The following is a 16,985-nucleotide window of genomic DNA, read 5'->3' on the forward strand; positions in this document are numbered from 1 at the left end:
GATTAACTGGGATCAGGTCTCTACACTATGGGATTAACTGGGAGCAGGTCTCTACACTGCTTGATTAACTGGGATTAGGTCTTTACACTATGTGATTAACTGGGATCAGATCTCAACACTATGTGATTAACTGGGAGCAGGTCTCCACATTGCGTCGTGCACTGGGGCCAGGTCTCTGCGGATGTCAGAATCTCATAGGTAGAAAGCCAAGTGTGCACACTGGGGACTAGGGAGAGCCAGGGTTTAATGGGGACAGAGCTTCAGTGGGGGAGAGGAAAGGGTTCTGGAGCGGAGGTGGTGCTGCCTGCAGGGCAGCATGAATTTGCTCAGAGGTCCTGAGCTGTGCACTTGCGAAGGGTAGACAGGGTGACTTTTATGTGTGCATTTTGCCACAGTCAGAAATTACGTTTTGTCCCCTCAGCCCAGTCTGCACAAAGCCGCCATGTAACACTGGAGTCCTCTGACCCCCAGCCTGGCCCCTCAACACCCACCTCCTGTGACCACAGATGAATTTAAACTGACCCAGGGATCCACAGTAGGACCTTGTTCAAAGCCTGCTCTCCCAGAGCAAGTCCTGTGGTCTCTCTGCTGTGTCCCGGCTTCTGCCCTCAATGCTTCCTCCAGGTCCTGTTCTCATGTGGAACGCCCCCCGGTGCCTTCTGTTGCAAGAGGAGGTCTCACCTCAGGAACACCCAGGGGGCCTCAGGAGGCCAATGGATTGGGCCTCAAGCTCTTGTCACATAAATGTGGCTTAAAACGGGCATTTCTCTTTATTGGCATTTTCTCTTCACTCTAAAAACCATCACAGGAAGAACTGGTACCACAGACACAATTGTGACATTGAATTTTCTGGAGAGTGCAAGGTGTGGGCAGGCTGTTTTCAAAGGCTCCATGAAGCATGCGCCATTCAAGTCTCCACATTTGTCTGGGGACCTCTCCTGGCCCAGTGGTGCGTATTCACCACAACGCAGGGTTTTGCCAGAGGAAAACTGTTTTAAAAGGTGCATAATTATCCAAATGTGATAGCAGTACTCCTTCCTAATAAGAAGTAAAGATTTGAGTATTTCTAAGCAAAGAAAGATTTGTTTAGAATGTTGAGTGAGAAGTGAATTTAGGACTCAATCACAGTGGACAATGTACTGTGATGCTTTTAGAAGGCTGTTTTTATAATTTCAAACTGAAAAGCAAACATTTTCTGACTGTAATTTTCTTTAAAAGAAATTACAGCTTTACACAAAGTGGAGTCCTTCAATTTTCGACACTATTCTTGGGGCCAATCAAACAAGCAACAGATTTGTTGGCTGAAAGTCTGAAAATTTTTTAAAAAACATTTAAATTTAAATGTAAATCCCACTTAGGACCCGTGATGTAGCCCGAGTATTACAGCAGCATGCAGCCATCGGCATCTTGGACAAGGAGCCGAGAACCTTTCAGGTCAGAGGTAACCTAAGGGATTACAGGGAAGTCGGGGCCTAAGACAGGATTTGTTTTCCTCCATTACTGTCTGGCGTTGAATTTATTCAACATTTCTTGCCTCTCACAGAGGCCCTGTGAGTGTAACTCTGCATCAAATGACCAAAGGCCAAGTATGGTGCCAGCTTTGCTGTGTCCGTGGCAGCATAAAAATGAGATTTCCGGTTATTTTGACCAGCACGGGGAGAACACCGTGGGACAGCCATTCTGAGCTCCCTTGGGAGAAACTTGCATCCAAACCCAAGTGTGTGCTGCTTGCACACTTTCGTGTCCATTAACAGAGTTACATGAAAAAGTCCAAATAAAAGAGCTTTTTGCATCTTTAGATTGACTTAGAATACGTTCAGGTCCTAAGGGAGCGAAGCAGAGAGTGTGAGACGTGCACCATTTATGTCAACGAGGGCCTCAATTAATTTTCAAGGATCCAGAACAACCCTTTCTCACTCAGAGCATCCATGACATTTATAAAATACTACTTCTGGAAAAAGAAACTGTCCAATTTCTTTGAATTCTTATTAGAACACTTTCTAAAGGCAAATACGCTTAACATGCATGTGAGAAGGCGGAGTGTGCAGGTGGCCCTGGGCCTGGGCACCCGCGCAGGTGTCTGTGCCCTACCTAGGTCCTCCTCTGTCGGCCCCGGGAAGCTGATGCCCGGCTGGACCAGGTCTCCACCTTCTTCCTCTGCAAAGACAGAAACAGAGTCACCCTTTAGTATATTTCTGGTGTGGACGCCACCACAGTACATCGCAAAACTCTTTGGTATCGACACAGTTCAACATGAAAGCACCTCCTGATTTCTTAAATGTCGGGGCTCAGAGCCTGGCATTTTGTGCCAACAACCTCAGAAATGGCCATTCTTCTCTGGAAAACATTTCTCTGGTCCCAGTACTGACTTAGGGATTCTCAGCTTCACCTTTGGTTTAACCTAGAATTTATCTCATCATCTGCATGACAACAGACCTCTGTAAAGCAGCCCCACAGGGTTTTCCCTGCTTCATCTGTGGTCAAGGCTTCCCTGACTGTCTAGAAAGCCTTACACTTGGGGAAGTAATTCAGTGCTTTACTCTGCAATGTTCAAAGCCTTTGGTTACTGTTTTAGTGCTTAATATTAGTTGATTTTAGGTCCATTGTGTCCAAAACGCTTATTTCGTTTCCTTCTGTTGGGAGATCATTCTAGGTCACTGGCATTGATTTCCAATTGTTCACTCTGTGCACAACACAAAAGCAAACACTGCTTTCTTAGCATGACATCACTGTGAGGCTGGGAAAGGCCTCGGGGTCACCAGCACTGTCCTTCTCCCATAGGCGGGGAAACAGGCTGGGGAGTGGCACGGACCCCACGAGGTCCAGCAGCCCTTGCCATTTTGTGCCGTGCTCAGCACACCAGGTGCATGGTGCTTAGACTGCCTTGTTTCTGCACCTGCTGTGGTCAGGTCAGAGGTGTCAGGCTGCCCAGGGATGCCCTACTGCAGGGACCCACAGCGAGAGGTGAAGGGTCCTAGTCTGAACTGTCTGAAGAGGGACACGGGGAGTTTCAGACAAGGGAGCTTTTGGTAATACATTACAGATACCTGCAAACATATTTGTATCTACGGGATATGTGGCAAAATGATCACATACATGTCAGATAGGTATATGTACATGCACATATATGTGTCATCATTTTGGCACATACCATAAATATAACCTGAATATAATTGCATGTTTAGACTCTAGACAAGCATCTCTGTATGTCTGCAGGCTTCCAATATCCAGGGGTAGACGGTGAGGCCTGTCCGTCTGGAGTTAGAGAAGCTATTCCGTGGTCTGCCAAGGGTTCATTTTAGCACCTTACCACAGAACCTGCTTACACTACCATCACCTCTTCAATTCAGCCAATCAGCCTCTGCCATGTTCACTAAGTGGACAGAAAGTGAGGCAAGGAAGACGGCAGCTTTGGCGATGGGGGTGCTGAGGAAGAGGGCGTGGCGTCCCCCCCCCCAGGATAAATGTGCAGTAGAATGTCATTGCCTGGGATCTCCTAGTCACTGATTGTTAAAAAATACATAAGTATTATAAATGTCTATTTCAATTGTGCTAAATATTTTATAAGACAGTTCATTCGAATGATTTAACATAAGTCAACCCATTTCCTCAAAGTGCACAGCAATGCACACATTTCAATTTGGGTTTTCCCATTAATGAACCACCTACCACAAAGCCAGTCTGACCACAATAAGTAAAATATGAAACCAAATACCGCAGCTTTTTCATTTGTTCCAAGATACACTAGACAATTCTCACTGAGTGCGGTCTCCATGGAGACTCAATCACACAGTCTTATTAACTCAAAAACAGTGCGTTAGAATAGAATTCAGGAGATAAACCAAAACAACAAATTCTCCATCACGAATCGCACACATTCCCCTTAGTTTCAACTCACATTGAGAACAGAAGTACAGGCGTTAGCTGAATGGACGTGAAGGATGCGTTAACATCGCGCTGTTGAAATCACAAGTACGAGGCTCAGAGAACAAGGACCACAACAGGAGCAGGCAGGACACACGTGTAAGCTGACCAAGCTGCACACAGCACACGGCGCCTGGGCTTAGCAGGATGAACCCACAGCGCTGCAGGAGGAACACACCTAGTTATTCTGAGAATGTACTCCAGGGAGGATGAGCAGGTGTGTTTGAAAGTCAGCCTCAGTTCTGGGGGAAGATGCAACTGGCTGCTCAATTTACCTCTGTCTAGAAGCAACTGAACTTAGAACTTGGAAGCTAAGAAATACAATACGTGTACAGTTATGATTTAATAAAAAGTTAAATTAAAAAAAGAAATGTGAGGTGGGTTCAGGGCACTGAAGGTTCTTGTTTGTGGTGTCACCTCCTCACTCATGCAGCATCACTGGCAGCTCCAGCCCTTCCTCCTCTAGCAGGGCTTTGTGTTCCCACCTCGACTCTCTCCCGTGCTGCCCTCGTACTGCTGCCTCCTTCCCAGGTTTATACAATGGCACAAGCAGACATCGTAAGACAAAGAGAGAGGGCACATTCCCATGATTTTTATTACAGTATATTGCTTTAATTTTTCAATTTTATTATTAGTTATTGCAATGAATCTCTTTGTGCACCTAGTTAGTAAGGTAAGCCTCATCACAGGTGTGCTTGTGGTCTGAACTATCAGAGGGTTCAGGCACCCACTGGGGTTCTCAGAATGCGCCCCCACCGTCAGTGGGGCTGGCGTGTTTCCACTGTGCACCTGCCACAGCCCCGAGTGCTTTCTAGGCAAGGCCTTGCCCACATCACAGGCTGTGAGACCAACGTTCTGGTCCTCCCATGACCCTCCATGCCCGGCAAGGTGGCTGCTGACAGAGATTAAAAGAGGGGCTGAAGGCATGAAATGTGAGGACGCAGAAGGCTCTCAAGCTGAAATGCCCTGGTCATGCTGGCAGCCCACACTGCTGCTGTCTGCGCCTGGAGAAAGACCCAAACACCCTTCCTTTCAGGAGATTTCTGTCTGCACAGCCCTCCTGAAGGGGAAGAATTACTTTGCTCCACATGAGACAGCATCTCACCCACAGAGCAGACTGCGGCTGGTGTCAGTGGGGCAGCTCTGCTTGCTGTGCTCCCGAGCACCTTCAGATGTGTTGACTGAGCCTCACTTAGCTGCTTCCTTCCCCACCGCCCAAACTCAGTGCCTCCCAGCCAGGAGAGGCCGGGAACTGCAGAGACCACAGGTGTGGGGTTAATCAGCGCCGTGAAATTAATAGTGCCTATGTCGGACATCATGCTCAAATTTCCATCACATTTTCTTAGCAAAAATAGAAATAGGCCTTCGACTGAAACATTTTGGAAATCATCCACTTACACATTCGAATGCATCTAATGAGTTTTAGTCTTCACTAGAGAAACACAGCCTTTTAACGTTACGACTCTTGATGGGGTTTTCCTTGATTTCAAACCGCTCACTTACAATATTTTCTGGCTGAATTCACTTTATGAATTGTTTTTCTTATCTGCAGAAACTTCCTTATAGCAGGGCCTTCCAACCTGCACACTTGCTGGCTGTGCCAAATCAGGCCGTTTGTGGTTTTGTCTTGGAGTTTCTCCTCAGAGCCAACACCCACCTCTACGTGTGCAAAGTGCCTCTGCCAGGAAACGCGGGTCCTCTGTGACAGGAACCACTGGGCACAGTCAGAGAGCACAGATCTGCCACCAACCAAACGTGTGCCGGGGGCATTTTCTGTCCTCTCAGAAAGCACCTTCATGCTTCAAATACATAAATGGCCACTCTGCTCCCCAGGCCCTGGAGGGGTCCGACTGGCTCTGAGATAATTTGTGACAGCACTTAATAAAAATATAATGCGTACAAGGCATCCTACTCAGTGCACGGGCTGTGCCGCAGCCCCTGACTTACCACGTGATGAGTCAGTGCCCAGAGGGAGAATGGGGACGAGGCGTTCCATCAGCATGGGTCCGCAGGCCATGGCTCAGAAGTGGGGGCTGGAGAGTGAGGCCCCCGCAGAGGGCTCAAACCCTGGCTTTTCTCTTGATGGGCCCCTAGAGTCTAGGGCAGTGATTTCCAAACACTTTTGAAGATTATTAATCAAACTATTTTTGAAAGAAGTTCAAAGCATAGTAGATATATTCTTCTCTTGATTCTTTTTTTTTAATCAACATAATTTAAGTGTTCTGCAGAAGTTTAACTCTAAGTTCAAATGTGCCATGAGATAAAAAAGGTTGGAAAACACTGGTCCAGTGCTGCTTCATTGAAAGATTCAGCATTGGTCTCCTAACGGGGCTTTCCTGGACACACTGGAGAGTGATGGATGGGCCACACATCCAACATGCAGCCAGAAATCAGATGTCCATGGAAGCCAGCAGACACAGAATCTTTTCTACAGAGCAGGCAGACTTGTGTTTTCAGGCACTCCAAGGTGGCTCTGAGGCACCTCTGGGGACAGTGCAGGCCCTGGAATGTGGTAATTGCATTCTTGTCCTTCCACTGGGGCCCAGAGGCTCGCAGGACCAGCTTACGGGGCGCTCTGTGGCCATGGGGCCTGGCATGAGCTCTGCAGATGCACGCATGCACTACTCAACATCAAAGATGCACTGAGCTCGGAGAACTAGTGACTCACAGCATTCATCTACTTACACCAGAGATACTTAACATGCTGGAGGCAGCCCTGCTGCTACGGAAACAAGCCCTGCTGGGCCTGGAGGATGAGGGCCTGGGATCTGCTGCCCTTCAAGGGCCTGCAGATCAGAGTCCCCCAGGGCATAGAGCCAAACATTTCATGTCAACGTGGAGAACGCAGATGTGGTTTACCTGTGCTGAATTCACAGTCAATCTGATGATCACAGGAGCATGTCCAGATGCTTCCCTGAGGATGCACCTTCACTGCTGCAGCCATTTTAGCCCCCAGGTCCCCCAGCATGGCCCTGCGAGCCCAGGTGCTGGACTGTCCAATGCAGCATGGCAGCTGGGGGGAGGGGGTGCTGGTCTGACACATCGGCCGGGCAGCTGGACAGTGAGTCTCAGCCTCCTTCCCATGCAGGCCCCCAGCATCTCATCCAGGCATCACCTTTCTTTATCCTCCTGCCGGGTGTAAGTCACAAGACTAAGTGGACATTGGTCCCTTTCCAATCCTGGCAGGTCAGGAGTGGCACCCAGACCACCAGAGAGCCCCAGTTGTGGGAATCGGTGAAGACAAATGACAGGTTGAATAATAATCGGTATGCATGTCTGCAAATGTGCCCTTGCCTCTCAGTCGTGATGCCAGATTGTCACCTCGGGTCCCACAGCCGCAGAAACCGAGGCTTCAAGGGGTTAAGTGACTTCTCCCTGGTCACAGAGGAGATGGGTCTCCAGGAAGCCATGGCTCCAACCAGGTTCAGAGTTCCTCTTGCTCGCCCTATGCGGTGGCGTCTGTGTGCGAGACAGTGCTGAACAACCCTCACTTCTTACAGACAGGCCCCATGAATGCCGGCTGCAAGGTTTAGAAAAGCAGCAGAGAGAATGTCCACTTTCAAATGACAAGTTTTCTTCAAGCACAAATTGCATCTTCGGGGCAGGGGAGGGCGTTGTCGGGAAATCATGCTAACTTGGAGGAATAAGAAGCAGTGGAGCCCTCAGAGCACTGGACGGACAAGGGAGTGTGTTTAAATGTGAAAAGGGAAATTGCACACAAGAAAATGATGAACTTCTTGGTGTGAAGGGTACAACAGCACTGCCACCTCGTAAACACCGAGCTGAGGTAACCGTGAGCTCGGCCTCTGCCTGCGGCCTGGCACCCCCTTCCCTGTGTGCCACGGGCTTCTCCTATTGCTTCCCCGAGGGTAACGGGGAGATGAGGCTGTGTTTTGGGGGCACCCTCTGGGCAGCCTCCTCATGGGGAAGAGGGACACAGGTGGGACCAGGCTTCGCGGAGCTTGTGTAGACCCAGCAGCTGTGGGACGAACGGGCTGTTTCTGAGACTCACACAGAAAGTTCAGCAAATTCAGTGCCGGAAAGTGCGCCACAAAGTTGGGCTGAGTTTGCCCAGTTTCTGGGTCCTTTTCATTCTTTAGAAGTTTTCTTTTAAAGGAAGCACACTCAAGTCTATATTCTAGCTGCCTCCCTAATGACAGGATTTGAAGGCTGCTTCGATGAAGGGCTCATTTCTGCTCCGTGAGGACAATGACATTGATTAGTTTTAATGCCAGCTTCCTCTTCCCTGTCGTTCACAGCTGTGCCACCAGCCTGCATTTGCCACTGCCGTAATGATTACTAATGGCTTTTCTTTGAAACCATAGAAATGCTCATAATTTCATTTTGGACCAAGGATCAAGTCTCAGCAGAAGCTGCCCCGAAAGTCTACAGAATTTTCACTGATAGTTAGATGTCACTTAACTTAGCCTAAGAGGAAAACTCAAAGCACTAATGAGGCCACCCCACTCAGCAAAGAATGACAATAAGTGGCTTTCTGTCAAAACAGGTGGCAGCTAACACTCAGGACAGCAAGTATCGGCATTCCTATCACCACACGTGCAAATCACCCCCACGTGTCTTGTTTCCAAGCTGTGCTGGCCTCATCAAGTTAAGTTAGCCACCACCACGCATTCAAATAAATTACAAAATCATCTCCCTTATGACTAAGAGCAATACACACTTAATTTTCCTGGACTCAGAAAAAAAGATTAAAAACCGCTGAGGCAGTCTATTTCTTTTTAAAATAAGAGCTTCAAGATGAAATTGTATCTGTATGCTATTAAACTTGAACATTATTCACTCGAAAAGTGCCATTAATTAAATTTTATAGAATATGCTTTAAATCCCTTGCACACCCATCAGTACACAGCAGTCACATACCAATGCCAGTTTTGTGCCTGATGAACCTAGTGGGGGTCAGTGACTGGCCTCACAGTAAATGCTATAATTTCATGAAAACCCTTTATATTCTACATATCATTGTACAAGTCACTAATGCACTTTAAGCACCCTCTCCGCACGCTCTTTTCATTTTCTTCTTTGGACGTGTGGCTGGGACAGATGTGTTTGCTCATTCTCTGCACGCCTTCATGTAATTCGGGTCTTTCCCACGGGGACCCCAACCTTTTTTTGGTAAGCTTTTCACTGCTTGCCTCAGAACTCTTCCTTTCGGATCAGTATTAACCACTCCCCTTGTCACTATGCCTTGTCCTCGGCTGCACTTGTGTCCACAAAGATTCATTGCATTGTGTGTTTTTTTGTGGACAACGAGGGAGTTTTGGACGCACCTTCTTATGAATTCCAAATAGTCCTCATATTTCTTCCTTTATGAAATCACCAGAATTTTGGATGAATCTGTTCTTATATAACTTTTTGACTATATGTAGTTTCTTGTTTGTAAACGCAATAATTACATCCACAGTTTCATTATCAATAACGATTGGGAAGCATTCAGTGGAGTTCCGGTTCTATTTGCAGTCACAGGCCAGGCTGAGGCCTCACAGTATTCGTCTCCCCTGATCCGTGTGAGCTGTGGGGTCCATGGCATTCCTGACGCTCAGCCATCTGAGCCGCAGGCTGCTCTGTCCTTACCCGGGCGTGGCCTTCTTCTCTCGGGCTCCCTATTTCCATTTCTTCTTCTCCATTGTCTTCTTCTTCCTCTTCACTCTTCCTCGGAACGTATAATCCCATGTCCCACCTCTACGAATTCCTCTTGTCACTGTCTGAACTGGTGAAAATGCCCTCGTCATGTCCTTCAAAATCTGACACTATCAGTTTTTCCTCTGTCTCAGCTACCGACACATTATACTGCCTCTCTGCCATATTTGTGTTTGTATCATGGGGGAGAAAGTAAGTCATTGCCTGACATAAATAGATCTACAGAATTATCAGACAGCCTGTACTATCCGTCCTACACACCTTGATCTTCACCAAACACAAATACACTTCATTATGAAAAACACTCAGGAAAAAATTGAATGCTGGCTTTTCCTGGAAGAAACTGCAACTCTTCACTGGCAATAAGAAAAGTGTTGGAAACTGCTGATCCAAGAGATCTGACGTGGGACGGTGTCAGTGGGTGAGGGTTTAATTACAAAGGGAAACTCCAACTCCCCAAATAAACAAATACACAACAAAACCGTGGAGGGGCCAGTCCCTGACCCTCCAAAGGCATGCAGCTGTTTAATAAGGTTTTATAACCAAGGATCCCTTAAAGATAATCCCATCAGGTTTATACAGAAAAGACTACCTTAAACACAGAGTGAAGGGCATTTTACAAAGCTCAGAATCACAGTCTTCCTCAGCTGAAGTTTCCACTGCCTGTAGCTATGTTTCATAAGAGCCCCAGGGGTCAGAGCCACAGCGTGGAACCCAAACTCATTCTGTGTCTCTGACGGGCTCCCAAGTCCTGCACGAGCAGCCTCTGGGTGGAGTTGCCACATAGCACACAGGACGACGGGTTTCATCTGAATTTCAGAGAAACAATGAATGCTTTTGAGTATACCCCATGAAATATAAATAGTTTCTGAAATTCGAATGTAACTGGACCTTCTGTGTTTTCATTTGCTAAATCTGGGGGAGTTTTAGGGGCAAGTGCTCAGGCCTCACCCCCAGAGGCCGTGGTCCCTTTGGTTTGAGGTGGGGTCAGAGTCACTCTAGTAGCAGCTCGGTGGGTACCGCTGCCGTGCAGCCAGGGTTGAGAATCACCAAGGAGCTGGAATGAACAAAATGATTTACTAAATTGCTTCGCCTTCTCCTGACCACCTGCCCCTCCACGGGCAGGTTATGGCCGCCTGCTGCTTGACCAGCAGCCACTGAGAAAATTATGATCCCCCTGGAGGCAGTGGATGGGACCCATCCTGTCTTCACCCGCTCTCTGTTTCTTTGTTATACAACATGCTTTCTGGATGGGAATTTTTCACGAGTTTGAACATGAAAAAGATGTTAACTTTTAAACACTGTTAAATTCTTTATTTGACATATTGTCTTATTTTCTGACACTTGATGAATTTTTGGCGTCACTTCAACCCGGGGTGCTTTGATGTGGAGGGAGATATAGGAGCTCCAATGACGTGTTATTATTATACCTTTTTCTGGATTTTCTGCAAATGGCTTCAGGGTAAGAAGTGATGCCCATTTTTTTCCTTTAAAAGATTGATAAGCCTTGATCTTCAAATGTCCAATTAAAGCAGAATAGTTAAATAAATCACAGTACCATTATAGTGTAGAATGCTAGAGAGCTTTTAAATGTTTTAGAAATTCCCAACATAATGTTAAGGAGAAAAGCTATATGCAAACTGTATGTGCTTTATGATCCTGATTTTGCTGTGAAATAAAGTCTGGAGGCAATTAACCAAGATGGTAGCAGTGATTGTCTCTGATTAGAGGAATTATGGCTACATTTTATCTCATCTACATTTTTTGTGCCTTCCAAGTTTTCTTGGAAAAGTAAAAAGACTATATGCCTTTTACAAGTATAAAAAATTATAAAAATACTTGGCATCCAGTAGCCTTCAGTGAAGCCAAAATCATCTTCCTTTTTTGAATCGGATACCCAGAATGAGAGAATGGACGGTGGTGAGAGTGTTTGGCTTTACTCTTCATGTCTTTCAGGCTGATATTTCTTTATTGCCTCCCCCTTCATGCCTGTGATGGCTGGACTGAGATTTACAGAGAAGGTCATAGAAAGCAGCTCCCACAGCTGTCCACCTGGCTCTGGGCACCGTCTCCGTGTGCAGGTCACATCAGAACTCAGCCTCACATGCAGGGTGGCCTTGTTCTGTGAAATGGACTTGGGCACTCCAGAGGCACATGGGCACCGTATGCAAGCAGCTGGGATTTCAGTGTGGACAGTTGCTTTCCAAACATTTAGTCCATGGGTGGCATGAAGAAGGAGGCATTCTCTGTGGCCAATGCGGGGTTCTAGGACATCCAGACAGAGCACCCTCAGGACACATCTGAGCAGGATAATGCCTTAGCTCCTCACAGAAACTGAGCTGGGTGTAGATGTCAACAGCAGAGATTAGTCAGGCTGCCTGTCAGCTCAGTCCCTGAGGCTCCATCCAGTGTCCTCCTAGGATCAACCTCATAAAAAAGCTATGAAATCTTAGCGGCAGGGATAACTTCCCTGCCTGCCCCTGACCCCGGATCTGGGTCCCTCGGCAGCCCTCTCATCCTCCCAGCAGGCCAGGCACTGGCCTCTGCCGTCTGTGACACTGTTCACTAATCACACCCACTAATCTCAGAGAAGGGAACTGGTGTTATCTGAATGCTTAAAATAAAATGTTATGCTATCCATTTTGCAAATGAGTAAAGTGAGCTTCGAAGATAATATGTCTTTAACCTAAAATCCGATGACTGCTCCGGGGAAGCACTGATTAGAACCAGCGTCCTGAATTTCTTTCTGTCTCTGAAGTCCTCATTTTCTCCTGTGCCACATGCTGGCATGAACTGCACACATGTTTTCTGAGCCGTTGCAACCGGTCTGGGGTTAAGCAGGGTGACCAGCACCTGCCTCTGGACAACACAGGCAGGGAATGTGAGCCAGGACCACCGAGACTTGCTTTTCTTAGGTGTTTGACTGCCCACTCCATGTTTCTCTTTCCTCTGGAAACCACGCCTTCTCTGGCAGCAGAACCTGGGCTATGAAAAGAGACATGCCAAACCCACTGATGCTGACCTGCAAGGGCCTCCTGCACTGTGATGGAGCACCTGTCCTCCCGCCAGGACTGACTCCTGGACCTGCATCTGCCCCGGACAGGAGGCCTCCTGGGAAATGCTGGGAGTCTAAGGGTCAGCGGGCCTGGCGCAGCAGGTGGAAGGAGGACACCTCCAGCCCTGCCCTAAGGGGGTTGTTCAGAGATCCTGAAGGATTTGCCACAGCTTGGAACTTCACAAGGAACTAAGTAGTTCTGACCTTACCAGAAAGAGTCTTAGCAATTATTGAACTTCTTTAAAAATATCACTTTAACAAAGATTTCCACAGTTATGATGGAAATGTCCTGGAAATGGAAGTCTGGAGGGATTATCTGAAGAGGATGTGGCGCAGAGGCTCCCAGTGACCTCAGGGCCACTGCTCTCCCAGGGAGGGGAAAGGGGTCTGCAGAGCATGTGCTCACAGGTGGGATGAAAATGCCCCTGACCGCTGGTGCTTGATCAGCACCTGAAGACTGACAACAGGAAGGGTGACAAGCTGTGACTCAGTTGTGAGTGAGGCAGGGTCCTGCTGGCAGGGACTCAAGGTCTGGCGGGAGAATCACATAGCAACATTGCTGTGTAAGGGAATTAGCTTTTCAGCACCACGGAGAGCTCTTGGGTTCTCTGGGTGGGATCAATGCCCTCTGAGGGCAAACTAGTTTAAGATTTATGTTTTTAACTTCAGTAACACTATTTAAAACTTGCATTCGAGTATTAAAACTGAAAAAACACAATCACGCAGAGTATTAATTATGAAACTGTATATTGAAATATTTCACAGCCAAAATATTATGTTTATTCTCATTTTTTAAAAGAGAGCAACATTGAAAATTTGATTTGTGGTTGGTTGTTTCATACCCTGAATCTCTGTAAATACCCACTTTTAGTACCACTTAGCCATAAAACTTAATTTTGATCTATATTCCCAGGCCCAGCCATTATTCATTTATTTCACTTTGGGTATTAATAAAAGCAAATAACATTTGTTACAAAATGACAGATAAAACTGGTTCCCTGTTATTCATGGGCCCAATCACGCCTGAGGCATCATCCTTCTTTTTCTAAATACATCACACATCAAGTTTGTTCACAGGAAACCAAATCAGTACAAGGTTTTATGGCAGCACCTAGATTGCAATTCATTTGTAAAAGCCCTTGGACTTTAGATTGATTTTGCTTTAACAAATTACATAGTTCTTGACCTGAAAGTTAAACAAAAAAATGACTGTGCCAAGCAATGACAGTTTCGACAGCCCGATGCTGTGTCAGCCTCCTCAACTCCGCTGTTGTTGGTGGGTGACGCAGTGACTCCAGGCACAGGGAGACAGACTCTCGGAGCAGAGGCTGTTCCAGTTTCCCCATCTGTCAGTGCTTCCTGAGATTAGCAGCTGCACAGATGCAGCATTTTAACGCCGTGTTTGAGACACAAATGCACGGTCCAACAGTGCCAGCTCCAATGGCAGTACAGTTGCCTCCAGCAATTTATGTTTTCTATAATGAAAACCCTGGCAATGTCGTCCCATTTGGCACAAAGCTCTTAGATATTACTCAGAGTCGGCAGAGTGTGGCTCAATTTGCTGAGCAGCTCTCTGCTCAGAAGCACGAGGTGCATTTCAGTAGACGCTGCACTGTGGTTCCTCAGGAAACCTGCATTGCCCACCGCCCCCCACCCTCCACAGGGGTCCTTCTCTCCCAAGGAGCTATCTAGAGCTAGTTAGAATATGGCAGACTTCACATGTGCCACAGTGTGGCCAAGATTATGCAGCTCTCGCCAGCCTCCTGGAGCTGAGATTGTACATTTTTCTTCTAGACAGACCTGGCTCCCTCATCCTCGCTGCCTCTTAGAAGTGCTGTTTGGACACCCAGCCTGTGTGCTTCCCATCTGCTGTAATTTGCAGACTTGACTTGCTCAGTTCCAGGCTGAAGCAGGTTCTAGCTTGTACAGTTCTGGATAAGTAACTTCAGCCTTAGCCTCCTCATCTGTAAGATGGGCACAATGACATTCATGTCCAAGGGTCATTTTAGAGATGAGGTGAGAAAAACCTACAGAAAGTAGTTGGCAGTGTATGTGGGGTCTCACATGCATCTGGCATGCTTCCTTCCTGCTTTCCTGACCCCTTCAGAACAGAAGTGGCTCTTGGAATATGAAAACATGGATGTCGCTGCCTTCCGATGAGAGTGTGAGCAAGTGAGGAAGGCCTTAGCCAGAGCCCAGGAAGCGGGAGGCTGGGAGAAGAACTCGGAAGAGCAGTAGAGATGAAGATGCCCCCTGATTATTCACAGGCTTTCTATGAATGGTGCCCTGGGCCCTGTAAATGCTCACTTCATCCTCTCTGTAAAGCAGGCCCACGTCTGACCGTGCCCATCACCCAACCCATGAACCTCACTGAAGGAGGAGCAGGTATGTGTCAAGGCCACTGAGCCACCCCCAAGTCCCCCTGCTGCCACTGCCACACAGAGGTTCATCTTGCGAGATCACGACCCAGAGAGCACTTCCCAAAGCCCTTCTCACGCACAGCACCACGGCCGTCACATCGCTAACCTGGTTTCTCACAAATGCTGAATAAGTCAGCCACTCTTAAAAACATTTTCTGCATTTGAATAATAGATAAGTCCTGCCTTTGCTGGAAGGTGGAAAACGAGGTAAGAAATCTGCAATTCCTCACTGTGTTTTATGGCGTAGCGCTGATCTGGTTAATCAACCTAATCTAAATTATACTAAAAAGGCTTATCATAATTGTCTGGCACGATGAGAGAGAAGGAAGACAAAAATAATTTCACAGGAAAATGACAGGGCAGCTGCATTAAAGTCACCCCAATTTCCAAGCTCATTTCTGAAACTTCCTATCAAGGCACATTTGCAAATGTCCACAGAATTCTCTACAGAGCCTTAAAAGAGGCCATGGAAATGCCTGATGTGATCATATAATTTTGATCCTCAATGTGCTTGTTCTCATCAAAATTTAGGGTAATTTAGGGTAACACTTTCTTATTGATCCATAGCCATGGGACAAATAAAAGTTCCCAGGAGGCACCCAGCAGAGAAAACAGGGAGGGGGAACAGGTCTGTTTTCTGCTGCCAGGAAATATTTGGATGCAGCCTGAAGACGCAGCATGAGCAGATTAAAGAGCCTTGGAAACTACGTCATGATCTGTATCCACCCCACTCCTCACATATTATGGTCAGTTAGGGCCGATTTGATTTTTCATAGATCTCCCATAATAGTTTATGAACTAATAAAATGAATATTTTTTACCAAATGCCACGGCCATTTTAACCATAAATTCCTGCCCAACTCATAACCCGGATCTCATTTAGTTTTGCCCTGAGGATTCCCAATCCTTGGAGACCCCTGAGCTTCTGGGGGTATCCCAGACGTCACCACGCTCTTCCCTCAGGGTCAGGGTGCTGTGGTGCTGGGAAGCCCTCTTGGGTCATCCACCCTCACTCTGGGGCAGAACCTTCGGCTGCAGGTGTGAGCAGCCAGGTCTCGAACTTCCCTTTTTGTTTTGAAGTGTCTCAGGATGTGAGGATGTACAGAACTCACGTTAATGTCTTCAACTAGCCACCTCTGACGTTTTCTGTTGTTGGATTCCGGAGCTCATGACTATTCACTCTGCTAGACCGGGCAATGACACAGGTCTGAGACCTGACCAGCGCTAAGCAGGCTGTGTGGACAGAGACCTGCAGCTCAGGACCCCCACCCCACCCCTCGGGGCCTGTCACTGCCTGGGTGCCTCGGCCCACACTTGCCCCTAGGGACAGAGCTGCCAGCCCTTCCCTTTAGCAGCCTGTGCCCACCTTGTCCCCGGGGGCCAAAGGGGACCCAGCATCCTAGTTTCCTAGTCATGCCAAACCCTCAGGCAAACACAGGGGACACTCACCTTTTTGGTTTGTTTATAAAAGATTTTGATTCTGGTTATTATGCCATAGTGAACTTTTGAAACTCACAGGCCCTAATCTGTGAACATCCGTGGGCTGGTCTGCAGTGGTTCCTACAGCTAGGTCCTGCCTTCTCCGGTCACTGTGCCAGATGCCTCCCTCCTCGGGGGTCACCCTCCGTCCTGCCCTCAGCACCGTCTTCCCTCAGCTCAGCCTCCAGGTGAGGACCGAAGCAGGATCCCAGGCCCACTCAGTGCCCTTGAGCAGCAGGGAGTTCTGAAGACAATCAAGACGCTTTGTACACGTCCACTGGTGTCTCTGCCCAGTGGGCCCATCAGATTCTAGATGGACACTTTGTAGAGCTCAGGTCAGGTCACTTCCTCAAGAAGTACAGATCACCTGGGCCTCAGGGTGAGGGCCCGGATCACTCAGGGCCTCCCGTCAGCCTCAAACTGCTCCCTCAAAAATACCTATGCTCTAG

The 16,985-nt window shown here is 47.6% G+C and overlaps 1 protein-coding gene across 1 annotated transcript in view; it reads right to left on the bottom strand.

The window, feature by feature from the left end:
• The window catches only part of DLGAP2 (DLG associated protein 2), a 480,560-nt gene that overhangs the window by 96,258 nt on the left and 367,317 nt on the right, over positions 1 to 16,985 (bottom strand). The window contains exon 3 of the mRNA XM_012809840.2: positions 2,092 to 2,157. The gene's annotated coding sequence lies outside the window, so the exon portion shown is untranslated. The remainder of the gene's footprint in view (positions 1 to 2,091; positions 2,158 to 16,985) is intronic.

Source organism: Otolemur garnettii, unplaced genomic scaffold (genome assembly GCF_000181295.1).
Source record: "Otolemur garnettii isolate 467f Iridium unplaced genomic scaffold, OtoGar3 scaffold00114, whole genome shotgun sequence".
NCBI classification, from domain to species: Eukaryota; Metazoa; Chordata; class Mammalia; order Primates; family Galagidae; genus Otolemur; species Otolemur garnettii.